A 12,828-nucleotide genomic window follows, 5' to 3' on the forward strand; every position below is an offset into this window, starting at 1 on the left:
TGAGTTTTTGGATATGCTCGGCCCTGGCAGCTTTTAGAGCCTGTCTATAGCTGGACATACTGTTTTTCCACGCAATTCTAAAAACTTCCAAGTTAGTTTTTCTCCATTTGCGCTCAAGACTACGAGTTTTTTTCTTGAGAGAATGGGTATTACTGTTGTACCATGGCGCAGTACGTTTTTCTCTAACCTTTTTCAATTTGATGGGGGCAACAGCTTCTAATGTATTAGAGAAGATAGTGCCCATGTTGCTAGTCATTTCGTCTAGTTCATGTGTACTTATGGGTACACAGAGCAGTTGAGATAAATCAGGCAGGTTATTTGTGAATCTGTCTTTGGTGGCTAGAACAATAGTTCTGCCCGGACGATAACGCGGAGCCATATAGTTAATATCAGTAATATGCAGCATGCACGATACAAGGAACAGACCATGAGTCATGAGTCACCAGATCAACATTTCTCATTCTGAAATGTGTGGAAAGTAAAGGTTGGAAACAGTGAGACGTAACGAAGCCTCGTTTGCTAAAATCGTGATTTGTTGAGTTTAGATCTGAAGCACTGACTCCAGACTGAAAACTGGTAAATGTTTGGAGCTTCATGAAGAAACTGCAATATTGAACACACACAGAACAACTGCGAAGAAAACAATATGATTTAGAAACTCCAGCACAATCTGCATATTTCTAAACGCTCCAGACAGACGTCTCTGCCTGAACCTCACACACATTTGCTGCCGTCTGGAGTTTTCTGCTCCTCGTCTGAATAAAGTGCAGGATTTCTCAACTTCTCCACACTCTTATTGCTTTCTCACAGCCGGCTGAGATGTCTCCTGAAGCCTCAGTCATATGTTTGAGCTTTTGCTAATGAATGGACCGAAGATGCAGCTAAAGTCAGATTATTCTAGTTGATTTACACACACAACAGAAAGCCGTCGACTGGTTTTAATCAGGTTCACATGTAGTCTGAAACTGCTGAACACTTTACTCCTGTGTTCATGCTCTGTTCTGTGTTCTGTGTAAAGACCTGTGACTTTACCTGCGCGACTTCACTGAGCAACGAACTTAAGTATATTTTTATCTGTCCCTTTACACACTCTCCTTTCCTGTCCTCTCTTTTCCACTTCTATCATGTGTTTCCAAACCATTCCTCCTGTCTCTAGACAACGCTCTAATATCACACGCAGACGGCAACGCAATCTTGCTAACCTGCATTCTATCTGTACATTCTCTACTGCACCTCTTTCTTTCTCTGTGGGTCTCTGGAATTGTCAGTCAGCTGTCAACAAAGCAGACTTCATTTCTGCTTTTTCTTTACAATCCACACTCCGCATCTTGGGCTTGACTGAGACCTGGATTTGTCCAGAAGACTCAGCAACCCCAGCTGCTCTAGCTAACAATTTCTCTATCTCTCACACCCCTCGTCAGGTTGGCCGGGGTGGGGGCACTGGTATGCTCATTTCTAACAATTGGAAACACTTAACCCACTCTCCCCTATGCAATTATAACTAATTTGAATATCATGTGTAGCGAATTTAGCTCAACGACCGGAAATATAAATAATTAACCATAAGTAGTTATAATTAACTATTCATATTTTAGATCCGCTGTAGATATTTAGCTGACCTCTCAGGGTCAACTGTCTTGTCAATTCTAAGAACGTTAATTTCCTGGTTAAGGGAAATAACTTTCTTACTGTACAATTCTATAAGCTTGTAACGTAAATCTGCATGATTAGTGACTCCGGTTATGAGCAAACAATGAACACGTCAAGTGTGATACAAGTAAGGTTTTATTAACTACATAAACACTTAAACTAGTCTAACATACTACATAAACACATATTGTTAACTGAGGTTACAGAGTATTTGTTAAGTATAAAAAGAAAATATATAGTGTGTTGGATTGGTCCAGACGCTACACATGCGATTACTGTAATATCTCCTATAAAACTCCAGGTTGTGGTAATCTACCGGCCTCCTGGGCAAATTCTAGCCACCTTCCTAGAAGAGCTGGATGGGCTGCTGTCCTCATTCCCGGAGGATGGCAGTCCACTCTTATTCTTTGGCGACTTCAACATTCATCTGGAAAAGCCTTATGCTACAGACTTCCATTCACTCCTTGCTTCATTTGATCTCAAACAACTTACCACTACAAGCACGCACAAATCAGGCAACCAACTTGACTTAATTTAGACACACAATTGTATTGCAGACAACATTTCGGTAAAACCCCTACACATCTCTGACCATTTTTTCATTTAATTTAAACTACATTTTGTTACCTGTGCACCACCAACCCATATACCGGTTACTTTTAGACGAAACCTACGCTCCCTTTCCCCCTCCCATCTTTCCTCTGTAGTATCCTCCTCTCTTCCCTCACCTACCCATCTCTCATCTCTGGATGTGACTGCAGCAACTGACACTTTATGCTCTACTTTAACCTCTTGTCTAGATGATATTTGTCCTCTCTCCTCCAGGCCAGCACGGGCTGCCCCCTTTGCTTTCATCTTTCTCTGCTGAAGTCCATACTGCCAAATCTTCATACTTCCACAACAAGATCAACAGCGCTCCAGACACACATAATCTCTTAAAAACTTTAAATTCTCTCCTCTGTCCCCCTCCACCACCTCCCACCACTTCTATAACAACTGATGATTTCGCCACATTCTTCACAGACAAAACCAGAACAATCAGTAGTCAATTCTCAGCCCCACACACACAGGACTTAAAACCAACCACACCCACTGCTAAAACTCCCATCTTCTCTTTCTGTCCCCTCACTGAAACCTGCCTCGCACTATAGGATTTTTATCCAGATTTAGCCCCGATTTCCCCCTCCCTAGAATCGAAGCAAAAATCTTGTCGAGCCCCTAGATTGCTGCCGATGTTCGGCGCGGATTATCTGGTAATGTGAGGCGTTCACAGATCGAATCTTGCACCTCCCGATCTGCTCGCACACAAATCGGGGCCGCCCCGATCATATCAAACATATTTGATATTTAGGATTTAAATCTGGATGATGACGGCTATATGATTACGTCAGTACTTTCAAAATAGCCAATGCGCGACCGCAAAACAGCAGCTATACGGGCCCCCGTTGGATAGTGGATACAGAGGAAACTGCTTCTTGACATTTTATAGTAACACGACTGTTCTGTATAATTTGTTGAAAACGTGTCACAAACGTAAGGTGAAAGAGAAGCGCTGGAGTGAAATCGCCTCAGTTTTGAATGTACCTGGTGAGTGTAGAAAGCAGCTAGCATGCTAGCTAACATATGTAAACATCACTGAAACATCAATGAGGATCTGCTGCATGAGATCACGTGAGGCGCTCCCTCTGGCAGGATAATCTTAATAATATCTTGTAGTGTGTGATGCGCCACGATGTTAAAATCATATAGTGTGTGCATGTTTAAGATTTGAGGGAAGATAATCTGCAAAGATTCTCCTTATGTGTGTGCTGCAACCAGATTTCATAATCGGTTAGGATTTTAAAACTCCTGTAGTGTGAGCCCGGCTTGAGGCAGAAGTATCAAAACTTCTCCTCTCCAGCCATCCTACAACATGCCCTCTAGACCCAATCCCCTCACACCTTCTCCAAGCAATCTCCCCTACACTTTTACCAGCACTCACACACATCTCTCCTCACAGGCACTTCTCCACTTTATTCAAGCAGGCTCTGGTAACCCCACTGCTCAAAAAACCTACATTAAACACTTCACTTACAGATAGCAACAGACCTGTCTCTCTCCTTCCGTTCATAGCGAAAACTCTCGAACGAGTTCTTTTCAACCAGGTATCATTGTTTTTCACAGAACAACAAACTGGACGCTAACCAGTCAGGTTTCAGGAGTGGCCATTCAACTGAGACTGCGCTACTGTCAGTCACGGAAACCCATGCGAATGGCAAAAGCTGATTCCAAATCATCAGTTCTTATTCTGCTGGATCTATCTGCTGCTTTTGACACTGTCAATCATCAGATCCTCCTGTCTGCCCTCTCTTCACTGGGCATCACAGGGATTCCACTTCGCTGGTTTGAATCCTATCTCACTGGTAGGTCTTTCAGGGTGGCTTGGGGAGGGGAGGTATCCAAAGCTCATCAACTGGTCACTGGGGTTCCTCAGGGATCAGTTCTTGGACCCCTCCTCTTCTCCATATACACTACATCACTGGGTCCCATCATACAGGCACATGGCTTCTCCTACCATTGCTATGCTGATGACACACAGCTCTATCACTCATTTCAACCAGATGATCCAACGGTAGCTGCACGGATCTCAGGCTGCCTGGCAGACATCTCGGCATGGATGAAAGAGCATCACCTACAGCTCAACCTGACAAAGACTGAGCTTCTTGTCTTCCCTGCCACTCCAACTCTACAGCATGGTTTCTCCATCCAGCTAGGTGCTTCTACAATTACCCCATCGACTTCGGTCAGAAATCTTGGTGTAATCTTTGATGACCAGCTGACCTTCAAAGACCACATTGCAAAAACCACCCGATCTTGCAGGTTTGCATTGCACAGCATCAGAAAGATCAGGCCCTTTCTAACGGAGCATGCTGCACAACTTCTTGTCCAGGCCCTTGTCATTTCTAGGCTGGACTACTGCAATGCTCTTCTGGCTGGGCTTCTATCAAGCACAATCAAACCTCTACAATTGATTCAGAATGCAGCGGTACGACTGGTCTTCAACGAACCCAAAAGAGCCCATCTTACACCTCTCTTTATCTCCTTGCACTGGCTACCGGTTGAGGCTCGCATCAAGTTCAATGCTTGCATATAGAACAGCCACAGGCTCGGCACCCGCCTACTTCCACTCACTACTACGAATATACATCCCCTCCAGAAGTCTGAGATCCGCTAGTGAGCAACGCCTCGTGGTACCATCACAAAGAGGCTCAAAATCACTTTCCAGAACATTCTCGTTCACCACTCCTGGCTGGTGGAACGATCTTCCCACCGCTATCCGTAACACTGGATCCCTGACCATTTTCAAGCAACACCTGAAAACTCATTTCTTTTGACGCTACTTGACCTCATTTTAAAAAAAAAAAAAAAAACTTTCTTTCTCTTTATTTATTTCTTCTCTTTCCAGCTTGTACTTATTTGAACAATGCCTAAAACTTGGTATTTCGAGCACTTCCTGTGTCTGTTTGCCTCTTTAAGAAGAATCGCTTTGTATTCCCCAATTGTAAGTCGCTTTGTAAAAAAATGACTAAATGTAAATGTTCATGCGCTTCATTCAGTTTCTCTACAAGATCATTTCTCTGAGATGCTGCTGTAATGAACATCTGATGACTATTGCTGTGTTCAAGTTCAGTCGCAAACATCGTAGTTACCAGCTGAACACACATGAATACTGCCATAAAGTTGTTCTGAATGTTCTGTAGAAATGGTACATTGGTGACCTGAACACATCTGATGTCGTAATAATGATTTACAAACTTCCCAGTACATGAATGCACTATACTCCATTATTTTTGAACCCATCAGTTTGCTTTTTCTGTCTATTCTGACCTTCATACTACTTTACTTAAAAAAAAAAAAAAAAAGACTTCGTTAAAGTTTGACTTCGAAAAGTTTCATTTTGTTTAATAAAAAGATTAGATTCTTAACTAGCTTTGCTATTAGTTTGTGTGGTCGGGATCTTCTTATAGGTTTTTTATCGGATGCCAGAAAGGTCTATATCCATTAGTGTTTCACTATACTCCATTATTTTTGAACCCATCAGTTTGCTTTTTCTGTCTATTCTGACCTTCATACTACTTTACTTAAAAAAAAAAAAAAAAGACTTTGTTAAAGTTTGACTTCGAAAAGTTTCATTTTGTTTAATAAAAAGATTAGATTCTTAACTAGCTTTGCTATTAGTTTGTGTGGTCGGGATCTTCTTATAGGTTTTTTATCGGATGCCAGAAAGGTCTATATCCATTAGTGTTTCACTTTAATGCTTAAAAGCGTAACGCTGTGATAAACTGCAAGGAGACGAGAAGAGTTTTGAATGGATGTCGATGGAGGAGAGGCTTCAGTTCACTGAATCAACTGGGGTGTATTCCAGAAAGCGGGTTTTGTTGGAAACTCCGAGTTTCCCTTTTCTGGGGTTAACAAACTCTGTGTTTTCGGTTCCAATAAAAGACAAAACTGAACCTCTCGGTAAGTTACCATAGTAACATAACCCGGTCGGGAGCAGGTTTTCTTCGGTGAACCCAGCGTCTTTATGTTCTACAAATACAAAAGCAACACTTACTCTTTACCCTGTTGGATTTAAATATTGGTATTGTGGCAATCTCCTCTTCATCTGTCAGTGGTGCAGGTGCAGGTTCTCCTCACATTTTACGAGTCTCTGCCTTCTTGCTGTTGGCTTCTGAATAGAAGTCAAATGTTTTATCATTACCCTAATTAAAAAATATATTTAATTTATAATAAGAAATAGCATGTTGGATTAGAGAACATTTAATTATGTGAAAAAGCATTAGACTGTGTGGGAAAAGCTGCTGCACATTGAAATAGATATACACTGAATGATATTTATTGAATGTTAAATATTTGTAAAGTCATGTAACGTTAGCCTACATCCATTTCATGCTTGAAGCTTTACCTGATTTAATTATGTTTTTGTTTTTTTTCTGCTGCCACTTTTTTTTTTTTGCCATGGATACCATGGAATTGAATATTAGTTCAATAAATTACCTTTCTGCCAGATTTCACCTATGATAACATTGATTTAGAATTAAAGTTACGTAATCCGTAGTTTGCGTAAGTCTTTTTGGCGGGAGCTGTTGCCATGGTAAATCGTAATTTCGGAGCTCCATTGATCATGGCTTTTTATAGTCATGGTGCACGCGCTAAACTCAGAGTCAACATACTCCGAGTGGATTGAACTAACTCTGTTCAGCTGTTTTGAAACCGAAAACTCAGAAGCCTTGTCCAAATACCCACACTTGCGGTCTTTGCACTTGACCACTTGACTACTTATATGACCAGTGGCGTAACTTTGCTTTGAAAAGTGGTGGGTACACCGCACAACTCGTTTTGCTAGTTTTTTATTTAATAACCTAATTTACTTGGGGACTGGGTTTAGAGTTGGACAACCTTAATTTTTGCTTTTCAAAAATACATCGATGTACCAGTGGCAGCGGCAGAGAATGTTGAACGCAGGTGCTGAGGGGGTGCTGGATCATTGACAGGGAGCTGGGCAATTCAGGGCTCCAGGCTCATTCTTCACACTGCTCGCTCTTTTGCCATTAACTTTCTCAGTTGGTTGGGTTTTTTTTTTTTTTTTTTTTTTGCGCTACAACATGCTATTAATCAATGCTGATGAACTTTTATCGTAGTTTATACTTATATGGAGACGAAAGTAGTTAAGTTTCAACCCGTTCATTTTCATCAATAGTATTATTTGTGATTTGAATTTTGTGAACGGGAGTTCCTCTTTTGCCGTGTTATAAGCTGGACTTCGGATGCTTTCACTTTCGATTTCACGATCTTGTCAGGTTTTACAATAAAATATAATTTTCTGTTTTGCTTACATCTATACACCTTTCACCTCTTAAGACAAAAAAAAGATGGATTCATTGTTTTTTATTAAAATGCACAACAACAATAAAACAGTAAGATTCAATGACAAACTAGCTTACAAAACGTTATTAACAAAAACGAATAAGATGAGGCATGGCATAGGCCTACATGCTGTATGAGGCTATATAATGACTAATAAATTACAGAACGTTTAGCAAACACTGAGGAATCAAAAAAAAAAAGAGAGCCTCCATAGGATAAGGTGAGGTTATTGTGTAATTCTATTATATATTATGTTATTTACTCAATATGATATTATCTTACTTAAAATATTATGTATGATCATGAAAGTAATCAATATACTAATCAATATGCTGAATTATTCCCAATAATGAGGATTGTATGTATGAGGGCCTTTCCATTGGGCAGTACCGGTGGTTTCCATTGGATTGTACTAGTGAACTTAAATAACCCAATGAACTTTGGGTGATTTCCAGAAGTTGACAGAAACAAGTAAACAGATTTGATGGATGTCCCATCCGCCAACCAATGGGAAGCGGCAAAATAAAAGTTTTTTAAAAATGGTTGATTTGGCCAAATTCGACCATTAAAAAATGGACCAGGTGGGCTAGTAATAAATTGTGGCAAACCAGACGGGCATAACCAATAAAAAACCGGAACTACCAACTTTGGTAAGGGAAAAAGGTATAAAACGGATGCACGGACAAACAGAGACTTCAGATGTGGTTACCGTTATCTCGGCTTTGTTACTTTGTTTAATAAAGTCTTATTTTAACATCTGGAACTCTGCTTCTCGAGCTTCATTGACTACATTGAAGAAATTGATCATTGGCTCTGCGACACGACAAGGTAAACCGCAAAGATAAGCTTTTCAAAATGAAAACAAAACAAAAAGAAAAGTAAAACTTGTCACGAATCCGGTCTATAAACTTCCGTTCACTCGCCACCAGAGGTCACCCGCTCACTACATGGACTCTCACACTACACAGACTGTTACACTATACCCTGCACTACATTTCCCATCAACCATTGCACTGATTGCACACAGCTGTAACCAATCACACGCGCACCTGAAAGACATTACACACACTATATAACACCTACCCAGATCCTCATCAAGTCACAGAGTATTGTTCTGCATTTATTATTCTCCTAGTGTTAGCTGCTTTACCAAGCCATTCTGTGTTTCCTGAGTTGAAGTTTAGTTTTGTTCATATTCTGTTTACCCGTGTTTTGATCTTAGCCTGTTTTCTCATCTTGTCTGATCTCTACCTGCCCTGAAGTTTATAGCTTGCCTTGGATCTCTCTCTCGTCTTGTCGTTTGGACTCTGTTTGCCCCCCGCCTGGACTATTACCGTGTACCTGGATTATCTCTCTCTGTCTAGCCCTCTGGATGTCGTTTGCTGATCGGAGACCCTCATCTGCTCTTGGATTATTCTTGTGTCTTGCCCTTACCATACCTGTTTGCCATTCGTTTGACCCTGCCTGTGTTCTGACTGTTTATAAATAAAAGCTTGCACTTGGATCCTCACATCTCGTCGGCCCTGTTACAGAATACTCGGCCTCACAAGGATCCAGCAGCTGTTCAAGTGGACATTGGCCAGGTATGGACACTGCAAGAATATTATTAGCCCTTAAACAAGGCCTGCGATCGCTGGAGAAGTATGTTAGAGAATGTTTAGCATGTTTGCCCCAATTTCACACATCTAATTCAAGCTTTAATCTGAAAAATCCAAATAATGAACAATGTTCATTCTGTCGGTGCAATTTTTAAAAACGTAGTTAATCTTTTGGTCCTTAAGGGAGGAATACTGCCTTCGGTTCCATTGACTTCTGTCTCATGATCTAATCTAGAGTTTCTCTCCGTCCTAGAGGCCCATCAGAGGAGGATGGCAAAGGTTGACGGAATACTCTCATAGGTTGGGGTGGAGCTCAACCTAAGAGGGATGGGGGTAGACCGGGCACCCCATGCACTGGTATATACACACACACACACAATCATCTGGAGCTTGTCTCATTGCACTGTGGGCTCAAAGCGGGTGTGTGTGTCGGGCTGCTTGTGTTTCCACTGTCACTTCTGGGGCTTGATCAAGTCTCCTCGGGGCCAACGGTCAGGTTAAATATGAAAGACATTTAAATCAAATTTCAGTTCAAAACTCTTTCAGACACCAGCAAGTGTCAGAAATCACTTCCGATTGTGATCTGCCTGGGACTTTAAAACATATGCTTTGTCAGCGATCGTTAGATTTCAGGGTTTCATGACCCTTTTAAGTAAAGACCAGAGGTCCACTTCTGTCATGGTCATGATGTAGTTTTCAGTCCGTTACCTTCCCTGTGCTAGTTGTGACGTTGTTAAAGCTGTGTTTTAGAGTAGCGATGCAGGGCTACTGGCTCAGTGGAAACGCGGCTTCATTTTGGGTTCAGGCTGGAGATCTGAGACTACTGGCCTTGAATTGAACTAAAGTTAACAATGTGTTGAGCTCAAGCAAGTTTTTGTATAGTGCTTTTCACAATACAAATCGTTGCAAATTAAGTTTCTACAATATTTAGTGGTAGCTTATCAGTGGTGACTGTCCGTTAATGTACATGTAGCAGAAATGTATGGAAAAATCAGACATAATCAAACAGATGAACACCATTAACAGAAATTGTTGCAATCAAACTTGTAGCAAAATGTGGTAGTTCTGTATGTTGTTTCAGGGTTGGCATCATCTGAGGGGTTTGCATCTCTTCTCAGGTGTTCTGGATCCAGACTGAAGCTTGTGTAAATCCTAGTTACCTAGGCAAAAACACAAAAACAAATAGACCTAATTAGCGTAGCTGCTGTTCCAACCAAGCAGAATTTATTTGTTTAACCCAAGCTAAAGAATAATAATGTGCATTTGATCAGATATAACTGCAGTACAATATTATGAGATGCATTATTTGAATGCTTGGCCAAAGAGATGTGTCTTTAATCTAGATTTAAACAGAGAAAGTGTGTCTGAACCCCAAACGTTATCAGGAAGGCTATTCCAGAGTTTGGGAGCCAAATGCGAAAAAGCTCTACCTCCTTTAGTGGACTTTGGACTTTTGGTAGTACCTAGGATAGCAGAGTTTTGAGACCTTAGGGAGCGTGATGGATTGTAGCATGTTAGAAGACTAGTTAGGTACGCAGGAGCTAATCCATTAAGGGCCTTATAGGCAAGTAATAATATTTTGTAACTGATACGGAACTTAATAGGTAGCCAGTGCAGAGACTGTAGAATTGGGGTAATATGATCACATTTTCTTGACGTGGTAAGGACTCTAGCCGCTGCATTTTGGACTACCTGTGGCTTGTTTATTGAAGATGCAGGGCATTACAATAGTCCAGTCTAGAGGTCATGAATGCATGAGCTAGCTTTTCTGCATCAGAAACGGGTAACATGTTCCGTAGCTTGGCAATGTTTCTAAAATGGAAGAATGCTGTTTTTGTAACCTGGGGAAATATGATTTTCAAAAGACAAGTTGCTTTCTAATATAACACCCAGATTTGACTATAGAGGAAGTAACCGTACATCCGTCTAGTTGCAAATTGTAATCCACGAGATTCTGTGTACTGTCTTTTGGTCCAATAAGTAATATATCGCTCTTATCCAAATTTAATAAGAGAATTATTGGTCATCCAATCTTTTACATTGTTAAAGATAATGCACTCTGTTAGCTTAGATAATTTAGAAATTTCATCTGGTCTTGTTGAGGCGCTGGAGAGGAGGAGACACTGTCCGCTCAGGTATATACACACACTCCTGATCGCAAAAACCTGCTGCTTTTCATTTTTCAGGTATTGAATTCATTCAAATTGGTAATCAATAACTAATTATTATTCTATATTTCCTGACATGTTCTCATGCCGCACACAAACTCCTGAGGAAGACTGACTTCACTTGCATTCATTCAAGTGATTTGTCCAGATTAGAGGTGACTGGTAGTGTGTGTGGTGTTTTTTTTTTTTTTTTTTTTTTTTTTTTCCTCGATCCTATGTTTTCCGTGTGTGTATATAAATATACAGTTCTTTAATCTTTATCACCCAGGTTGAATTAGTTGGTATTCAGCCTTTTAAATCCCCTTAATTTCTTTTTTTTTTTTTTTTTTTTCAAACTTTGAAGTGGTAGGAATTGACTCTATTGTAAGTACAGTTAAGTCTTTGAATTCAACCACCAGTATATTAGATCCACTTCCCTGATTGGTTAAGAACTGTCTTGCAACAATCTGTCCTCATATGGTTTCAACTGAATTTATCGCTGAGTTCTGGAACCGTTCCTCCAGAATTAATCGCCGCTTTTACGCCAGTCCCAAAGTCGTCTGGTTGTGGGATTTCTAAGTGCATAATACTGAGATGGCTTTAGTGAGGGTTGTAAATCTCCTTATTGCAGCTGGTGCACGCAGTATCTTGGTCTTGATAGATCTTCGTGCTGCTTTTGACGCCATATGCCATTATGTTCTGCTGGACAGGCTGAATAATTGTCTGGGTCTTTTCGGAACGGTGTTCGGCTGGTTTAAATCTTATTTAACTGATTGTGCCCATTTTGTTAGCTTGGATAATCAAATCTGATACGTTCCTGTTCGATAAGGAGTTCCTCAGGGTTCATTGTTGGGCCCAATTTTAGTGTAAGTATGTATCCACTTGGGCAAATGATAAGGACATGTAAATCTGAGTGTCATCTGCATAGCAGTAATACCCAAGACCATATCACCAGTAGCCCTGATGTCCATTCCACATGAATCACTTTGAGTAGGTGTCTAGATGAAATCAGGAACTGGATGCAGAATAACTTCCTGAGGCTGAAAGGCTCTAAAATGGATGTGATGCTGATTGGTACAGTGGTGGTTACTCAAAAGACTTATCAGATCAGTTTTGATTGTGGATTCCAGCATGGTATTTCCCACTTCATGGTATTTTTGATTCTCAATCAACATTTGACGCACATATAAAACACATTCTAAAACTGGCTTCTATCACCTTAGGAACATTGCTTGACTTGGACATCTTCTCACTTTTGCTGATGCAGAAAAGCTTGTACATGCCTTCATTACGACTAGGTTGGCTTATTATAATGCCCTGTTCTCTAGCCTTGCAGCTACAGTATATTCAAACTTCTGCTGCTCGTGTGCTTTCTCGTGATCCTCAGGAACACGTTACAGTTGCACGGTTAACGCTAGGATTGATTGTAAAGCTCTAATTTTAACATGGAACTGCAGCAGTGTATCTTTGTGATCCTATTTGTCCTTACAGTCCACCACACTCTCTCCATTCTGCTCACTCTTTTA

The sequence above is a fragment of the Sinocyclocheilus grahami genome, unplaced genomic scaffold, assembly GCF_001515645.1.
Source record: "Sinocyclocheilus grahami isolate Dianchi unplaced genomic scaffold, SAMN03320097.WGS_v1.1 scaffold2114.1, whole genome shotgun sequence".
Taxonomy (NCBI): domain Eukaryota; kingdom Metazoa; phylum Chordata; class Actinopteri; order Cypriniformes; family Cyprinidae; genus Sinocyclocheilus; species Sinocyclocheilus grahami.